The following is an 18,824-nucleotide window of genomic DNA, read 5'->3' as shown; positions in this document are numbered from 1 at the left end:
AGCTGGGGCGCAAGCCCATGATCCCTCAGGATGCCTGCTACTAGATCTTCAGGAAAAGGAGTCCCTTATGGTATGGTTAATGTTAAGTCCTGTGATGATCTTACTGGTGTGGATATGTGAGCAGAGTTGACAGTGAGGTTTGTTGCAGGGATTGGTTCCAGGTTTTGAGTTATTCTGTTGTGATCTAGAGTTGCTGGTGAGGATTTGTTTAAGGTTGGCAGGCTGTCTGTAGGCGAGGAAAGACCTGCCTCTCAAGGTCTGTAAGAGTGAAGGATCACTGTTCAGGTAGGGTTGCAGATCACCGATGATTCGCGGGAAAGGCCTTAGCTGGGGGCTGTATGTGATGGCCAGTGGTGGTCTCTTATTTTCCTTGAGAGGCCTGTCTTGTAGCAGGTGGCTTCTGGGTACCTGTCTGGCTCTATCGATCTGTTTCCTCACTTCCTTCGGTGAGTACTGTAGTTTAAGGAAAGCTTGGTGAAGGTCTTGTAGATGTTTGTCTCTGGCTGATAGATCAGAGCAAATACAGTTATTCCTTTCTGCCTGGCTGTATAAAATGGATCATGTCATGTGCCCAGGATGGAAGCTGGAGGCATGTAGATAATCAGAGCCATCCATGGGTTTTTGGTAGAGGGTGGTATTTATGTGACCATTGCTTATCTGCACAGTAGTGTCCAGGAAGTGGATCTCTTGTGTGAACTGGTCCAGGCTAAGGTTGATGGTGGGGTGGAAACTGTTGAAATCACAATGGAACTCTTCAAGAGCCTCCTTCCCATGGGTCCTGATGATGAAGAAGTCATCAATGTAATGCAGGTAGAGGGGAGCATGAGGGAATGACAACTGAGAAGGCGTTGCTCCAGGTCAGCCAGAAAAATGTTGGCATACTGTGGGGCCATGAGGGTACCCATAGCAGTGTCACTGGTTTGAAGGTAAAATTTGTCCTCAAATCTGAAATAATTGTGGGTAAGGACAAAGTCACAAAGCTCCTCCACCATTTGTGCCTTGGTCTCTTCAGGGACAATGCTCTTAACAGCTTGGAGTATGATATCTTCATGGGGGATATGGATTTAAAGACCCTCTACATCCATGGTGGCCCGGCTGGTGTTTTCAGGAAGGTCATCGATGGACTGTAGTTTTCTGAGGAAGTTGGTGGGATTTTTGCAATTTGTGGGATTCTTTTGAAAAGGACCCCCATGTAGCCATGTCACATCTGGCAGCATGCTAATGCTAATGAGGCACTGAATATTCAACCCTATTAGTATTCATTTATTTGGCAATTAGCATGGCCATTTCGAAGTTTCCGCCAAGTGTGGTCACAGCCCCAGCGATCCATCCCCTTTTTCTAATTCTCCATGAACTTACCCAGCTCTTTTTTAAGTCTATTAGTGTCTTGGGCTTCACAGCATCCTCTGGTGGGCAGTTCCACAGGTTGGCTGTGTACTGAGTGAAGAGATACTTCCTTTTGTTTGTATTTGTTTCAGCCCTGCTTCCTTTAATGTCATTGGGTGACTACTAGCTTCTCCATTACGAGAAAGAGGAACTATCACTTGGTTGGGTACCCGAAAGAAGATAATAGGTCAGCCCCATCTTTCTCATGTCCCGAGATGAATGAGGATAAACCAGCACTGCAAACAACAAGGCTCAAAGTCAGTAAAGTTAGAAGGAAGAAACTCATTTTTCATTCCTTATATTTTCATCTGTATCACTGCTCCAGAGGGTCCCACATACCTGGGGGCTCAGGTCCTCTGGTGCCTTCTTAGCACAGCTGGTAGTGCATCAGTCTCATAATCTGAAGGTCCTGAGTTCAAGCCTCAGAGAAGGCAATTGGTTTTGCTTCCTGCTTCAGCTTTTCTGAAGGAAATCCCATGGGGAGTAGAGTGCTTTCTGGATCCCCTCTCACCCACCAAACACACCCACACAGGTTTGACTAAGACATGTACTCTTCCTGTCCTTTCCTGACTCTTGACTGCAGCTGGAAAGACCAAGCCCTGACTCCCATTTCCTTTTCCTTCTCTGTATTGTGGGGGACCTGGCCTGTCTTTAGTACTTTGTGCCAGAACATTTTTTCATGGGCAGCATTTCCCAGGAGTTGGGGCTGCATTCTGGCACCAAACTGTCACTAGAATTTGATGGGCAAAAGCCTGTGAGACAAGGAGTCCTTTACTGGGGACTGAAATGCTGGGCCCTGTGTAACTGCCCCTCTCCTCCCCCATAGGCGGGGCTGCCCTGCTGTCATTGGCAGCACACTGAGCAGCACAGCTAGCCAGCACTTGACAGACAGGCTCACAAGTGTCCCTTTCGGAGAGGAGCCTCAGGCAGCTGCAGGGACATTGCAGGCTCTGGAACAGGGTGGGTGGGTCAGGGCGGCTGCACCTCAGCAGGGGAATTAGCTCATGTGGCAGAGTGTGAGCTTAGCCTGTGGGAGGCAGTGGGATAAACACCAATGTTATCCAGTCCCGTCCCTCCCCTCCACTGCCTACGTGATCTCCCCCAGTCCTGGAAGGCAGCTCCCAAATGCAGAGTGCTCCCTCTGTGACGGGTGGTGCGATTGCTCCCTCGTCGGTATACAGAGTTGGCCCCTCTGTTGCTCACCTAACCCTTATGTCAGCAACACGCTTCATGCAGGGACCTTTGTGCTGGAGTGTGTGGCCAGAATGCAGGACTCAGACCCTTCCTCAGATATGGGCTGTTTGCCCCCATATGATACTCTTCCGCTTAAGCTGTGTGTCTGCCTCTAGCGTGGGCTTTGCTCAGGGACCACGAGAGTGATCTGCCTACAGCTGGGAGGTCATCAGGCCCCTGCCACCAGTCTGTTCCATCACTCAGTGCAGCCCAGGGAGCTAAGTCACCGTATGCTTGAGTGAAGCCGGGCAGGGCAGGGCAGAGCTGGGTGTGGCCCTGTGTCTGTGGCCATGTTCCCTGTCAGCTGTGCACTTGAGCAGCTGCTCAGGAGAGATTCCAAAGGTGCTCAGACAACTATTTGCTGCTATTGGTGAGGCCCATTTGTACATATCTCAGTGCAAATAGAAATTATCCCACACACGGCTGGAGAAGCTAAGAGGGAACATAGTCTCTGGGTGTCCCACTAGGCTGAGAAAAGGCTGCTCACCATGTGCTGGGCCAGGGAGGTTGTGTAAGTCCAGATGGGGATCCTGAGCTGGGTGTGCTCCTGAGATTGTCGGGTTCCATAAAATTGACATTCTCTTCTGAGGTGCGGTGCTTGTTCTGGGGGCTAACGTTAATCCCCATGACACACTTCATTCTGGGATCATGGCTGGAGCCAGGACTCTGTACCCCTTCCCAAAATATAAGGATCCTTCCCTGCATCTGAGACTCTGGTCTACGGAAGACCCCAGAGCCATACGTTTGCTTGGCTGATGTCTCAGCTCACTCCAAAAGGTGGGGAGCCAGTCGAAATGCTCGTGTTCAATGGGAAAGGTCATGGCATTCATTTCTGAGTTCCCCAAAGAATGCGATGGCATTCCTTCTTCCTACATCAGTGCTCTAGCTCTTCCTTTCTCATCTCCTGGGTGGGCCTCCATCTTGTTAACAGCAGGCAGAAAAGCAAAAGGTGTCCATCCCTGTGCCTTAGTGGGTCACAACTGAAAATATCAAAATCAGAACTGCTGAGAAATAGTCAGCCTGGACCCCAAAAGCAGTAGTTAGTCTCCCAGAAGTTGTAGGAAACCAGCCGCAAAAGGGAACATAACTCTATCACCACACTAGCTATCAAAAAATCACACAAGCTGTCTCCTTCTGTGTTTTATCCTTATTTCACCCCCCAAAACATGGACTTTTCCGATGAGTGGCTGTTTGAAACCAATTCCACCGTACAAAAGTATTCATCTGATCCTGAGGGAACAGCCACAGACCCAGGTTGGTAGACAGCTCAGATCTTTCCATCTATCAGTCTGTGGCCAATCTTTCTTTAGCTAAAGGATCCTTGATGAGGAAAGAGAAAGCTGAGAGTCCAAACTGGCCAATGCACTCAAAAAACCTACATTCCAGAAATGCCATTCAGCCCCATTCCATTGCCTCAGCTTTACTTCACAAGGCTCAAGATGAGGAATAGGCCAGTCTTCGATGGAAAACGCTCTGCTTTCCATCAGCCTTGCAAAGTCGCAAATGCATTTCTATAGGAAAATGCACAAACAAACGTTGATGTATCACTATCAGAGAGGTCATGGTGTTAGCCTGTATCGTTAAGAAATGCATCTGATGAAGCGGGTCTCTGCCCATGAAAGTGAGTGGGAGAAGCCAGGTCAGTGGGGGGAAGCTGTGGTGTGCACCTGGAGAAAGAAAGTTTAATCAAACCCCATTTGTAACACCACTCTGGCTTGGGACAGAAAAAGCAGCCTGCAAAAGAAGGGTTTGTCCTACAGGGACCTGAAGGTCAGTAACAGAAGCAAGAGTGAAACGTGGGTGTAGGTCAGTGGTAGAGTTTTTGACTTCAGACCAAGTGGTCTTATTTCAAATCCATTCCCTGTCCCCCCAACTTAAAAGGCAACTACTTGAATGACAATAGTTGTTTCACCTTTCTCAATGCACTTTGGGTTTCTATTGTGTGGGGATTCTTAAAATGGAGATGAACCATCAACGTTTGCCAGAGCTGTTGCATGTAAACCAAGCAAACCCATTCCACAGCTGAAATCTGGCTCCACAGGGAAACTGACAGTTGATACTGATATGAGGAGTTTTGGGTCTCCTTTCTATAAGGAGGTGCTCATTCATCGTCTATCAAATGTATCACATTCAGCGACAAGGTATCTGCACACTTTGCAAATGTGTGTATCGAGAGGATGTCAATTAGTCTGGGAATTCACACACAGGGCCATTATGTGCTTCCTCAGCCAGATATTCATACACAAGTATCACCAAGCTCCCCAGTTTCTGCATTTCTGTTAATTCTTTGGCGGCTGCTTATTGTAATCTGGTCTCTGTAGAGAGATGTGGGTTCAAATCCCACTCCTGACACACCCTTTCTTTAGCCTTGTTATGACGTTGGGGCTGAGGGGCTCAGCAATGGTGGAGGGAGGTGAGTCAACATCGTGCCCTTGGAGCCAGGGAGGCTAAAAGCATTGGGGCCTTGGCAGAAGAGTTTATAGCAGATCTTCACAGTTTATTATCTCCCCCTTGTTCCGGAATTGGTGAGGCCACAGCTGGGCCTCATCTGTACTAGCCACCTCCTGGGAAGGGGACATGTAAATGAGTCAGCTCTGTGAATTACAATGAGGTGCTGTATTGCATACGCAACACCTCATTTGCATAATCCTCACAGCCCAAACCTCAAAGTTCCCTTCCTCCCAAAACATGTACTGAGCAGCATGTTGTGCGTATGTGGGACACAGGTGATAATGAAAGATTCAAAGGGAAGGCTACTGGCCTTTGAGAGGAGTTGTAGTAGAAAGCTCCGGAGAATAGGATTGCTGCGGAAACTCGCGAAGGGGGAATTCTACAGGAAGGTACAGCCAAAAGAGAATCTGTACAAGGGAAGATACAGCTGTTCGGGCATATCTGCAGAATGAATGATGAATTGAAAACCAAGAGCCTGGTATTAGGCATAAGGGAAGGTTCAACACGGAGAGACAGAGCCCACAGAGAATGGGTAGATGACAAAGCAGATTGGTGCAGAGCTGGGCTACAAAAATGAAGCGACTCCTCATTGGACAGGGAAAGATGGAAGGAAATAGTGAGACAGGCATAGGACACCAACAGGTGCTGAGCCAATGGTGGTTCTTGATGAGGATGATGATGATCCCAAAAGCATCCCTTGTGTGCTCCCTCAACAGCAGCACAGCCACTCTTCAGAGCAGGAAAAGGGGACCCGAAATCACTGATGGTTCTGGCTGGCAAAGGAGACAGGAGACGTTCACCTCTCCCACACCAGCGCTTGACTTTCCAGCAGGCCGTCACGGGCACCTCTCAGGACAAATGCCACAAAAACAAATGGCATTTCAGAGCTGGGGTGAAAGACCTCACCAGCAGAGGGGCTTGTGATGTGCGCTTGACATGCAAAAGGAGCCCGAATCAAAAACGGGCAGAAACACGGCCTGTGGTTCTCTGCAGTTCCCCCTTCTGCCCTGCCAGCTGCTCCTTCTTCATCTACTGGGTCAACCTGGGAAGGAAGGTGGGAATGGGGCAAAGAAGCGGGTCAAGCTGAGGGGAGCTGGCAACACTCAGCTTGCCTGCAAGGGCCACAGGGAAGAGCTTCTTTCTCGTGCACTACGGCTGAGCTCGAGAAGCGGCAGTGGTAGAGGCTGCAGAGCAGCTGGCAAAGTACCTCAGCTGGACAAGTGTTGTGCTGAAGCTCTAAAGGTCTTGGGCCTAATCCCAGACTTCGCCAGAGACCTTTCTCACTCTGGAGAAGCAGATATTTGGCTGCTTTCGGGAGATGACAGCTGCCTTTTCCTGGACTGTCATTGTCTGCTCGGTCACAGCGTCAGTGTGTGTTTCCTTTCTTCTTTTGTTTGGCAAAGCGGATGAAAAGGGACGTGCTCCTTCGAACTGGAGTTCAACCAACCACTTGAGGATAACTTGGTGAACATTCCCTATCGTCTTGGGCTCTGCCAACTGAGTTATTAAAGGGCAGTTGGAAGCTGCCGCACTGTCCAGGGAGGCCCCTCTGCACGTGTCAGGGCGAGTGCCTCCCAAGCGGATGGTGTTTCAGGGGAGAAGCCAAAGAGGCCAGTGCAGATTGTGTTGCCCACTGGGCTCTCATGTTGGCCAGGCATGCAAAAGTGCCCCCCAGTTGAAAGCGGATGGAAACACTTCATCTCTTTCTTTGCACATCCCCTTTCTGTTCTGTCAGGCGCACCCAGAGATGACGCTGTTCAGACTGTGCTCCTCAACACGTGCAAGAAATCCCATTCAGCCCGGTTCAAGTGCCTCTGGGTATGTCTGCACTAAAAAATGAGGTTAAATGAGTTCAGGTCAATTTTGTAGTGCCTCATTGTAGTAAGAGGGAAGCCAACCTTGGAGAAAAGAGATACATTTGCAGGCTGACAACACAGGGCTCTTGGGGGAGAGGAAAACCAGCAGCGGGAGAATATAGACATGGAACGGACTCTCGTCTAACCAGGTAACACCCCACATATGCAAGCAGTTTGAGATACCTGCCAAGCAAAGTGAAGGCTCCAGGGTTTTAAGTGGAAGAGGGTCAGATGTGTGTGATGAGACGGGAACATGTATATTCGCGGAAAGGATCCTGAGTGCCAGATCCCAGCCACATGCTTTGGCACAAAAAGCAATGGCCCCTGCATCAGATGTGTGGTGGGGATAAGAGTTACCCCCACAAAAAGCACCACACCTCAGAAAAGAAAACCACTGTGATGTTACCCAACAAGCCCAGCTGCACACCCAGCTCAGCATCCCCAGCTGGCCTTCCCCAAACGCTCAGTGAGGCCCAGCACACACTGAACAGCCCTCCCTTAGTCAGGCTGGACACCCACAGACAATGGTCCCTCCAGCCTTTTCCAGCCTCATGTGGAATAAATTTCATATGCTCTGAACTAGCCACCAATGTGTACCACCACCAATGGAAACCAAAGCCTCAGCGGTGAGCACTCTGCTAATCAGCTGAGTGACATTGGAATCTCTCCTGAGCAGTTGAACAAGCCCACAGCTGACAGGGAACAGGCCCTCAGACACAGCACCGCACCCAGCCCTGCCCCAAATTGGCCCTGGGATGCACTGAGAGGGAGAACCAAGTGCCCCTGAGCTCAGCCCATGCTGGAGGCAGCCAGACACCTATAGCAGAACACAGTGTCACAGCAGGGGTAGATAGATATATTTGGGGAAGGGGTCTGAGATCTGCATCCCAGCCCTTCCCCTGATCCATGGCCCTGACTTCCTCTTTCAAATCCACCGTCCTGGTCACAGCCTTTCCCTTTCCCTCCCTGGGGGAGGGGAGTTGTTCATGGTGCTCTCTTGTGCCATTGCAAAAGGCTACGCATAGAGAGCCCCAATCCCCCCACCCCCGTGTGCTGGAAGCCGGGTTGCTGTTTGAATTCTGCAACCCGTCATTGTACCTGAATGCATTTCCCCTTCCACCAGCACAGCCATCCCTGGTGCTTCTGTGCTTCTCGCTTCTGACCCCAACTGGCTGCAGGGCCACATTTCTCTGAAGGCCCCAGAGTGACGAGATAGGGCCATTCTCCTTTTACAATAAGCAGCTGGAGACAAATAACAGAGATGCAGAGATTGGAAAAGTCGGGGGTGATTGGAGAGGAATATCTGGCTGAAGGAAGACATAATAGCCCTGGCTGTGAATTCCCAGAGGAACTGACATCCTGTCTGCACACACATTTCCAAAGTGTGCAGACACCATTCGGCTGAATGTGACACATTTGATAGACTCTGAATGATCATCCGCCAAAAAATGAGCAAGCTGCAGACTTTTGCAGTGCACAAAACCGTCCCTGTTGCATGTACAGCACCTGCCCATGAAGCTCAGCAAATCTGTGAGAGCAGGTAGGTGACAGTCCCAGCAGCACAGAGGACACCAAGAACCCACACCCGATTCCCTGCCAGCCCCAACACCTGTCCAGCTTTGCTGGTGTTTGCATCCTGAAAGGCAGCAGGGAAATCTTGGCTTGTGCTGGGTAGAGTCATACAGAAGAGGCAGGTAAAGGGGCTGTGAAGGACTAAGCCCAGCACCACCAGTCCACCCAGATCAGGGTGTGTGAATCTCCCTCCTGGCAGGAGGGAGTGTGGGGAAAGGTTTGGCAAGGTGAAATCAGGTGGAGTTGGTGTGAGAAACGATGTTTGTTTTTCCTCCACAGCCTGGGTGTTTTGCAAGGCCGAGTGTTACTCAGAGCACAAGAAGTCTTGAGCTGAACTCCCTGATGGTCCCCCCAAACTGTGTTTGCTGCTCTCCTTGACTGCGTGTTTCCTGATGTTTTTCTCCCCCACACTGTGGTTTGTGATTTGTTCAGAGTGTGAAGTTGGTTTCTAGCTTCAGAGCTGTGAAGAGACCTTGGAAATGACCTTGGAAAGGTGAAGTTAGGTGCGGTACTTATCAGAGCACTGGCTATTTGTTCAAACCTGGTCCTCGAGCACATTCACTACACACCTTCTAAAAAGGTGCTTTTGGTCTGGGGGTATGACACTCCCTTATGGTGCCAGAAGTCTTGTGTTCAAATCCCAGATAAGCCCTTCATCTGCTTCTTCCAGATTGTCTTTGAGGGTTTTTTCTTCTTATTTATTTATTATGATGATTATTTATTTATCTATTCTTACTTTTTTCTTATTCTTCTGATTCTCATTCTTATTTTCCTTCTGTTCATTTTTTCAGTGTGATGGAGCAGTTGCTTTCCAGTATATGGCTCAGCCAAGGCATTAGCTCTGCAGGATGCAGCTCCTGCCAGTGACTACACCCCCTCCTGTTCACTGAGGTAGGACCACTTGCTGGCAGAGGCCACCAATGCCCAGCGTGCGACTCAGCTGTGTTTTGGATAACTTGGCATTTCCCATCTTCTGGGCTAAAGGCCCTTCAATTCTCTGCCACTCCCCCAGTGCACCAGGCAGTCCCCTTTTTCCCTGCCACAAGCCCAGTCTATGCTACTCCATCAGTGGCTGTTGGGGGAACTCAGGCTCACCAACCTCTGGTTCCAAGACAGCCTATACACCTACACACACCATGCCTGGCCCTGCTGGGTTCCAGCTCCTCTGCTGGGCAGACTCCAAGCACAACCTAACGGTGTAAGGGTGGGGTGGGACGGTTAAACTATCCCCCATAGAGCCCAGCCTGTCCCCTGTGTCAGCCCCACAGTGCCACACTCACCCCAGCTGAGCAGGGACTCAAACACACCTGGGGGATATGGTGCTTCAACCAGGCACAGGCAAAAGGGCGGTTGTGACTCAGCTGCAGACAGGGACATGGCCAGTTGCTTGAAAGGGAAGGGTCTGTCCCCACAGCTGACTCAGGGGCTGTGGTCTCTCCCAGCTCCTAGGCTGGGCTGGGCTGTGCAGAGCTGGGGAAGGGGCAGATCATTGCCCTGAGGGAGTGAATGTCACACTCCCCACTCTGCCTCTGACAGCAACAGGTCAGTCTGCAGCACCAGCCACAGGTCCTCCTGTATCTCCAACCAGACAGGACATTGCTGGGGCCCCAATGTATCGCAGAAACGTTGGTGAACCAGCCCAAGCAGAGACCTAGCTGCAGGGGAACCAATTCAGCAGGCAGGAGGGAGAAGCCCTCACGCAGGGGCAGCTGGGGAGAAAGAAGCCCAGCCCTGACAGAGATGTATCATAAACCACACACAGGTCCCCCTGAGAGCTGAGCTCAGAGTGCTGAGTGCCAATCATTGCACCATGGAACCTGCAGTTTAAGCCCTTTCTGAGCACCTCTGACTCTTGGCAGGCTGCTCCCCTGCCCTCCTCGCCCCCCTCCAGCTCTGTCACCTCTCAGGACACTGCTTCCCGCTCCACTTCCCCTGCTCTCCTCGTCAGACGTCCATCTCTGCCCTTCTCGCTGCAACTCCAGAGTGAGGAGGCAGGTTCATTTGTCTCTGAAAGTGACCAGCCTGGAGAGAACTGGTGGAGAAGGAGAGACTGGAAAGGCTGGTGGTGATTGTAGAGGAGGATGTGGGTGGGGGAGGACTCAATAGCCCTGGCTGTGAACTCACAGAGTAATCAACATCCTCTCTACATGCACTTAAAGCTTCACAGATACACAGGCCTGAATGTGATACATTTCATTAACCAGGGACAAGAACCTCTTCATAGGTATTAGGCCCAATATTGCTCATGTCACTATCTACTGCCAGCTAAGGGACAGGTTTGCAAGATTTATGTGTGTCAACACTAGCAATTGTTGAGGCTTCAGCTTCGTTTAAAGAATTCCCATAGATTAGAAAACCAGAGTGTGTCAGAAACAAGGAGATCAATAACCGTCTTTCAAAGGGAGTGCTTGGATTTGAACCAAGGGCCTCTTGATCTGCAGTCAAATGCTCTACCACTGAGCTACACTCCCTTACCCAAGACCCCTTTTTAGTCATTGATCTTGAGTATCCTGCAGAACAAACTGTTTTCCCACCTCCTTTCCCTCCCTGAACCCAGAGTGGTTTCACAAAGGCACAGACGGGGTTTGATGAAACTTTATTTCTCCCTGTGCATGTTACAGCTTGTCCCCTGCTGACCTGGCTTCTCCTACTCAGAGTTACAGCCCCTCAGTGGGGCAGATTACCGGCATACGTGGGACAGTTCTCTCCCAGCCACTTGAAGCAACATCAGTGGTTACAAAGAACGAGGAAAAAACCTACTGCAGGACACCCACCAATCAATCAGATATAGTTGGGTTTGCGGTCAGTGTCAGTCACTTCTCTACCTGGCACAGGTGGTGACCCAGCAGCCTGGTTCCCTGAGGAGCAGGACAGCAGATCTTTTGCAGTGCTAACATGTCAGCCCTCGTGACAATATGAGCGCACTGTTTTCAGTAAGAAGGTGCTGGGATGCATTGAACATGCCCGTACCAGTGACATTTAATCCATGTAGAGTTTGGGGTTCAACACTTTCACAACGTCACACACCTTTTAAACTGGTCTGGCAGCACAATTTCCAACAATCCCTTTCCCAGTCATATAGTCAGAGGCACGTTGCTGCTAGGAAAGCTGGAGCGGCCTCTACATAATAACAAACCTCTCACCATATTCCAGTGATAGAGAGCCCGGCTCAGTGGTGGAACACTTGACTGCAGATGAAGGGAAGGGGAGTGAGACGTGCGGGTAGTTAAGATGCCTGCACAACTGGGCTTTTTTCTTTGGCCTATTTTTTCCTTTTGGCTTAAAGTCCATTTTTTTCCTGTTTCATTGGAAATTAGAGCCCTGAATGACCTTCTTGTAGGATTATAAAGTAAATCAGGACACTTAACAATCCTTAAAATGTTGTGTCCATAACTGAGCTGCTTTTGGGGTTTTAGCCCCTCTTAGTTTAAAATCCATTCTGTTTTCTGTGTTTCAGTGGGAACCAGAGCCTTGTAGGACTTCTCATAGTATTTAACACTAAATCATCATGCATAACAATCCTTAATGTCAATGTGACCTTGCCTGGAATGAGGACCCTTTGCAAATATCAAAGTTTTTTTTTTTTTTTAAAGATGTTTCTTTCATATTTTGAAATAAATCTATTGCAAGTATAGGGTGCACTCGACAAATACCTCTACGCTTGTAATATCTGTTAATTTTAACAGTAATTGCTTGTTCTGAAGTTAGGTAGAAAAATTGGGAATCCGTGAAACATTTCAGTTTGGGTTAAAGTTGGGGCTTTTTTCCCCCGAATGTTCCTGAGTTACTCGAAAGGGTGACTGATAGGCCGTTTTTACACAAGCCACTTCCTTTGGAAGTGGCATGCTAATACACGGAGCGAAAGATGCTAATGAGGTATGGATGCAAATTCCCTGTGCCTCATTAGCATTACATCACCTTCTGGACTCCAAAATGCCATGTAGAAGTGTGGCCCAGGGAGCCCTTCCAGAGGCCCCTTCTTCCCAAAAATTTTCAGGGTCCCAGCTTCTACCTGATGTTCAGGAGTCTGGAAGAGCATCTTCTGGACTCCAAATCATGTGACCTTATGCTAATGAGGTGTAGGAAATTTGTAGGAAACCCTTGCTGGGTTCTGGGCAGTCTCAGACCAACCCTGGACCAGCCTGGCAGACCTGTTTACCCTAATTCATGTTCAACAGTGATAGGGTCAAGTTACCACTTGTAGCTCTTTCTGAGCCCCTTGACTGAACCCTCAGCCCTACAAGGGGCTGCCCTTTTCCAGCAGCCTCTGTCTTTTCAGCTTCCATCCTTGATTTATAGCCCCATCTGCTCCTGCTGACAATCTCTGCTCCCAGCTTCTTCCTGCAGGTGCAGCCTGGGCAGTGATTCAGCCTTGCTGGCCACCTTAATCCTTGCAAGCCTGTGTTGGGAGGATTGGTTTGGTGCATTCTGAGGACTGAAAGTTGTGGTCTCTTCATGTGGTTTTTTGCTCTCTGTGTTTGTTCTGACCTAGGTTCTTTTTTGTGGCCTATCTGAGCAGCAGGGGACATGCCAGGCAGCTGTTCCAGGTAAGAAACCCCTCTTCCTCTTCACTCTGGCCTCTCTGGGAGCCCCAGGGTTTACTCATAAATGAGTCTTTGGGGCAGGAGTCACTGCATGGACTGCTCATTCTTTCATTCTCAAGGCAAGTTCCTGACCCTGGCTGAGGGTCTGGGGTTAACCTGGCTCGTTCATGTCATGCTTTGGGGCCTTTGGGCCAGTGCATAGTGCTCTGCAGCTGGGATCTGTCAGGGCCTTTTCTCTGCTGTGTTGGTCCTTTCTTCAGCCACCATTTGTGTGTTTGATGGGAACAGAAACCTGAGCCTTGCAGGCTGGGAACTGATCTCAGCTGAGGGACAGATTTCCTCAGTGCTGGCACATTTGCAGAGGAAAATTTTAAGAGTTGAAGTTCATTGCAAACATGCAGGACAAAAATTGAATGTTCTGGAGATAGAAATGAAAATATATTTTCCTGAAGAAAACCACCTGAAATGGAGCCCCTCTTCAGCTGCAGTCAAATGCTCCACCTCTGAGCTCTGCCCCTCTTTACCAGTGGTAAATGGTGAGAGTTTTGTTTCTCTGTGGAGGCAACTCTACCTTTCTCAGAAGGAATGTGCCCATGACAATCTGGCTGGCCAAGGAGTGCAGGGTGCCAGTCAATGAAGAGTCACAGGTGCCCAGAAAAGATTCAAACGGCAGGTCTCAGGGTGAAGTGGACAGCATTTAGAGCTCTGAAACTTTCTATCGCAGTTCAGGTCAATGTGGGACCTCCTGGTAGCACAGCAGTTACCTGGAAATCTCTCTTTGTCCAGGGTCTTGGTTTTCTTATCCACAGGTGCACCTGAGTGAGGGCTTTTTCCTCCTGCTGGCTAATTGAGTCCCACCAGAATGTCTCCTCCATTATCTCAGCTTTTTGGGAACCTCCCAGTAATTGGCCTGCATCCCCCACTGGTTCAAAGCCCTCCCCTTTCGTGAAGCCAAAGGGGTCTTGCTTCTATGTTTACCTGATTTCCTCTTAGGGAGGCCACTGCTGTGGCTGAAACCCTCCTGTCTTCTCCTCCCATTGAGCCAGCCACTGTTTTACTAGGGGGACGGGGACCCTCCACAGCTCCACCATCTTCCCCCACCAGTGGCATGAGAAACCGTCTCTGGGCTTTGTTGGAAGGAAAACAGTTAAGCTAGTTGTGGACTTTGTTGTCACTCCACCAGTTCCTGCTGGTCTGTCCTGTCCCCTGGTTCAGCAACCCACCGGCCTGGCCGCTCTCTTCCTCATCCAGTAGCTTAGAGCTGAAAACTCAGAAAGCAGAGCCCTGGAAGGTTTCTAATCCCACCACCTCCAAGGGAAGGAAGGGAGTGTCGGGGGGGGGAAGACTCAGTCTCACTTCTTGAGGAAAGGTTGCAACCCAAAGACATTCACAAGATTTGTACTTGCTGCTCATCAACCCACACCAGCAGGAGAATGAAGTCCCACCCCCCTGAACGTCTCTGAACCACTTGTGTAGAACAGCCAGACACTTAGACACTTGAATGTCACTGAAGAGGATTTCCAGAGTTCCACAACAACCTCTACAGAAGTGCTGGGGACCATGATTGGCTGGGGCAGTGGTCTCCTGTGTTTCTCACTTCCCTGATTCCCAGAGCTTTGAGGCCAGCAGAACTGGGGAGGAAACGGAGATTAAAGAAAACTCCTGAAACTGCTGTGGAGGGCAGGTGCCACTTGGCAGGTGCTCCTACTGCCCTTCATGTGGGAGGTGTGTGGTGCAGTGTGAGCTTCTTGGGGGCTGGCTTTGTGCTTTGGGTGGCTGGGTCCAGGCAAGCCCCAGCCTCACCTTCTCCAGACCCACTAGGAAGCCTGTCCCTTATGTAGAGGTAGTGACCATAAAGCCTTCCTCTGCCACATGGACTGGAGACCCAGGGTCTGGTAGGGTGTTCTTGGACAGCAAGAATTTTGTTGGTCAGGTCAACAGAGTGGGGACAGGACAAGAACCTTGTGATGAACATCATCTCCTGGGATGGGGAAAGGCTGGCCAGGCTGTGTCCAGGGCCCAAGTCCTTCTCAGTCAGGTGAAGGAAGTAGCCAAGCGAGAGGAGGGATGGAGATGGCCAAAGCCCCTTCCCAACAGGCTGGCCAGCCTCACCACATGTGTATGCTGGAATCTCCTCCCATCAGGGCTCTAGATTGCTCCCTGCCAGCAAAATAGACGGTGGCAGGGCCATCCTTACCCAAATGCTGACTGCACAGCTGCACAGGGCACCTCAGCATTTCCCAATTCATTTAATTCATTGCAATGGGAGCTGGACACATGAGTCCCCAGTCCCAGCCCTGTGTTCCTTCTGTGCTGTGTGGGCCATGCTGCCAGGGAACAGAGAGGCCCTGGGGATGCCAGACCTGATATACAGGCTCAGAGACTCAGCCTAGACAGTCCTGTGACTCCAGCAAATCCTCCAGGGGCTGCAGGGCATTGGGTAGCAGCAGTATCCCTTGTGCAGCAGCGTAGATTGGGGGCATATCAAACTCTGGTGCAGCCATGGGGTGGTGCAGTGGGGTAAAGCAGTTTCAGCTCCCACTATCAGCAGCTCCTGGGGGCGAGGGGAAAGTGGCTCCATACACATCGTGACATTTTGAACACACAACCCACCTCTTCCTATTGGCTGTGGTTCCCCCTTCCTGGCCAATGGGAAACACAGGGGTGATTCCTGCATATGTGATTTCCCCCTTCCCTACCTCCCCCAGGGCCTGCAGGGGATGTGTTGGCCACTAAAGAGAAGAGTTGAGACTCCCAGGCCAAGAAGCAGGGCACAGAAGATCCAAAGTCTTAAGTCTTATGAAATTTCATAAGAGGGGCAGAGCCCAGTCAGCTGCTGGGTGTCAGGCTCATCCACCTCATTAAAAATGATGAAATCTGTTACTGCTTCTCAGTTTTTCCTTTCTGCAGACTTATTTTCTTACATACACCCAAATGGGTTTTTTATATATATGAACATCACTGACATTTCTGTCAGGTCTGATCACATGAGACGGTTGTAGGGGAGCTGCTAATTTCAGGGAAGAAAAGTGGGGACCAATGTAAGAAGTTTCCTTCTTTATATTTATCCAAATTCTAAAATATCTCCAAAGATGGAGATTTTGCCTTTACCCGAGGCAATTTATTCCAGTGCTTAACTGCCCTGACAGGAAAATATCTCCTAATCTCCAACCTCCCTTGCTGCAATTAAAGGGGAATTCAATTTAACTAAAATTAAAGGGAAGGAATTTTATGATTTGTAGCTGTATTCCCAGTTCGATAGATTGATTGATTGATGTTTGGTGTCTATGTATCTATCTATCTATTGGTCATTACTCTGGCCAGATCAGGGATTGTAGAACTCACTGCTCAAAGAATTAAATTTAAACTTGAGAGAGAAATAAAACGGTGAAATGTGCAGACCTGAGCACAGAGATGTTCTGCAAGTGAATTATGATACAGACCCACAAGTGTGGACTTTGGGTCCTTTCTCTTCCAGTCACTGCATTAATGTCCTCCAAAAACCCCAGGGGCGTGGGGCTTTCTCTAGCCCTGGGCGCCTTCCAGTGCAGACCAAGTGCCTGTCTGGTGTGCGCTTTGGTGCCACACTCCCGACTGCACCATGCAGGAGACCTGTGATCTGCAGGGGCGTCAGATGAGATGATCTCTGCAAAGAGCCTGTGGCACAGAGCAGCCTCTGGTGTTCCCATGAGCAGCCGGCTAGAGCCCCAGAATCTCCCTGAGAGAGTGGGGGTGACACAGGGGTAGCAGCTCAGCCATGCAAAGGGGCTGCCAGGGGCAGGACATGAGCCCTGCTGGCCAGGGGCAGGTGTGGGAGTGACATCACAAGGGCCTTTTACAGCACCTCAGCCGATTGGTTAAAAGAAGTTGGAAGGTGATGACCTCATAGAGGGTCCCTGACACCAGCCATGTGGGACAGGCTGCAGGGCTGGGGCCATCTCAGACACCCCCGGGGCTTCCCCACAGGGAGTCTCCTTCCTCCGCTCTGCCCATGAGGCTGGAGAGGAATCAGGGTGAGGAAAATGAGCATGAGAAGGAGCCTCTTTGTCCCGTTCTCCTTCCCTCTTGACTAACTGCGCTGGACGACCGACGTTCACCTGGGGCAGGTCAGAGCCTGATCCAGCTGATGATGAGCAAATTGAAGGCAGGGAAAACACTCGGTTAAGGTGCTGCCCTCCCCAGTGGAACTGAAGAGTGAATGAATCAGGGTCCTGCTTTCTCGTCCCATCGCCCATTGTTGTGAAGCACAACAGTCTGTGAGCCACGAATGCCCCTTTCTCTGGAGAGTCACTAACAGGCAATTTACCACAGAAAACTCTCTGCAAATGTGTGTTCAGTCTTTATGAAAAAGACACGTGTTCTCCTGACTGCACCGGCTCTGCGCTGAGATCAATGGTGTCAGCATTCATTTGTTGTGCAGAAATTGCCGGAGGTGTGTGAGGTGTTCGGGAGAGCTCGCAGCACCAGTGAGAGGCTTGGTCAAGATTCACTCCAACAGCCTGTTTTCTTTGCATCTCACCTCCTGCAGCCCAGATAACAAAGACTGGAGTCCGGCCCTTGTGAGCACTTTGCCACACACATTTGACTTTTGCCCAGCTGACAGGCATATTTGACTCTTTCTTCTCTGTGATAGGCTGTATGGAGCATTTTGTTTGTGGCCTGGTTAGCTCAGTTGGCAGAGCATGAAACTCTTAATCTCAGGGTCATGGGTTCAAGCCCCATGCTGGGCGCTTCCTTTCTTGCACAACTGTTCTCAGCCTACCAAACAGTTTTCACTGTTGTCCCGGCCTCTGGCAGGAAATGTGTGTTCTTCTCCTTGGCTCTAGTACAAACAAAGACAGCACAAGGAGGAGTTGTGTAGACATTCTGCAGCCCTCGACTTGGAAGTAGTGGGGTCTGCCATGGCAGGAATCAGCTCTTAAAGCTGCAAGGACCTGGAAACCCTGAATCAGGAAGCTGAGACCATGCAGGCAGCAGCCATACCATGAGGTGCTCCTCCAGAGACCAGATGTCAGCCAGCCCCCTGAGTGCCCCCAGGGCTCCCCCACCGGGCCATCCCATGGCTCTCAGGCCTCCAGCCATTGGAAGAGGAAGTGGGGCCCGTCCTGTACTGAGTCTGAGCTCTGTGACCTCTGGAGTGAGGAGGAGGTGCTCCACGTCATGGGAAGCAAACAATGGAATGCAGAAGTGTTCAACCAGCTGGCCAAGGGCCTGACCCCTGGGGTCACCCTTCCTGCCCACCTCACCATATCAGGAGTAAGGTCAAGGAGTTGCAGCAGGGTTATGCCCGGGTGCAGGACTCAGCCATCTGGTCTGGGGGTTGTCCCCAACACTTGCCCTTATTACCCGGAGCTCAAAGCCATCCTAGGCCCCAGGGACACCTACTCTCTCCTGGTCTTCCTTGACACCATGGCCGAGGAGCCCCAGCAGAAAGTGAAGCCTGAGTCAGGACCAGAGCCTAGCTCCAAACCCCCAGGGCCAGAGCAAGGACCATCCAGCCCAGCACCCAAGTGACCCAGCGAGGAGGTTGAGCTTTTGCTGGACGTCCCATCCCACAGCTCCAGCCGGACATCTGCCCAATGGTCAATCCCAGACCATGGCGATGGACTGTCAGGCACGTACCCCACAGGGCACACACTCCCAGGGCATGACCCTAGCATGCTAGGGCCCAAACACACCGCAGCCCATGGATAAGGCTACGGCCACCAGCACCCTCACCCTCGGAAAGTCCCATGTGCCCCCTGTCCCTCCCCATGTAAATAGTTAGTGTATATAGTTATCC

The 18,824-nt window shown here is 50.5% G+C and overlaps 3 non-coding genes across 3 annotated transcripts; 2 read left to right on the top strand and 1 right to left on the bottom strand.

The window, feature by feature from the left end:
- The first annotated feature begins 1,747 nt into the window (after positions 1 to 1,747).
- TRNAM-CAU (transfer RNA methionine (anticodon CAU)) lies at positions 1,748 to 1,820 on the top strand. Its single transcript has one exon. It is a non-coding gene; the product is annotated as a tRNA-Met (tRNA).
- Positions 1,821 to 10,897: 9,077 nt separating this feature from the next.
- TRNAC-GCA (transfer RNA cysteine (anticodon GCA)) lies at positions 10,898 to 10,969 on the bottom strand. Its single transcript has one exon. It is a non-coding gene; the product is annotated as a tRNA-Cys (tRNA).
- Positions 10,970 to 17,699: 6,730 nt separating this feature from the next.
- On the top strand, positions 17,700 to 17,772 carry TRNAK-CUU (transfer RNA lysine (anticodon CUU)). The gene has a single exon. It is a non-coding gene; the product is annotated as a tRNA-Lys (tRNA).
- The last annotated feature ends 1,052 nt before the right edge of the window (positions 17,773 to 18,824 follow it).

This window comes from Carettochelys insculpta, chromosome 33, assembly GCF_033958435.1.
Source record: "Carettochelys insculpta isolate YL-2023 chromosome 33, ASM3395843v1, whole genome shotgun sequence".
In the NCBI taxonomy this organism is placed as follows: domain Eukaryota; kingdom Metazoa; phylum Chordata; order Testudines; family Carettochelyidae; genus Carettochelys; species Carettochelys insculpta.
This window is presented reverse-complemented; position numbering and strand designations above follow the sequence as displayed.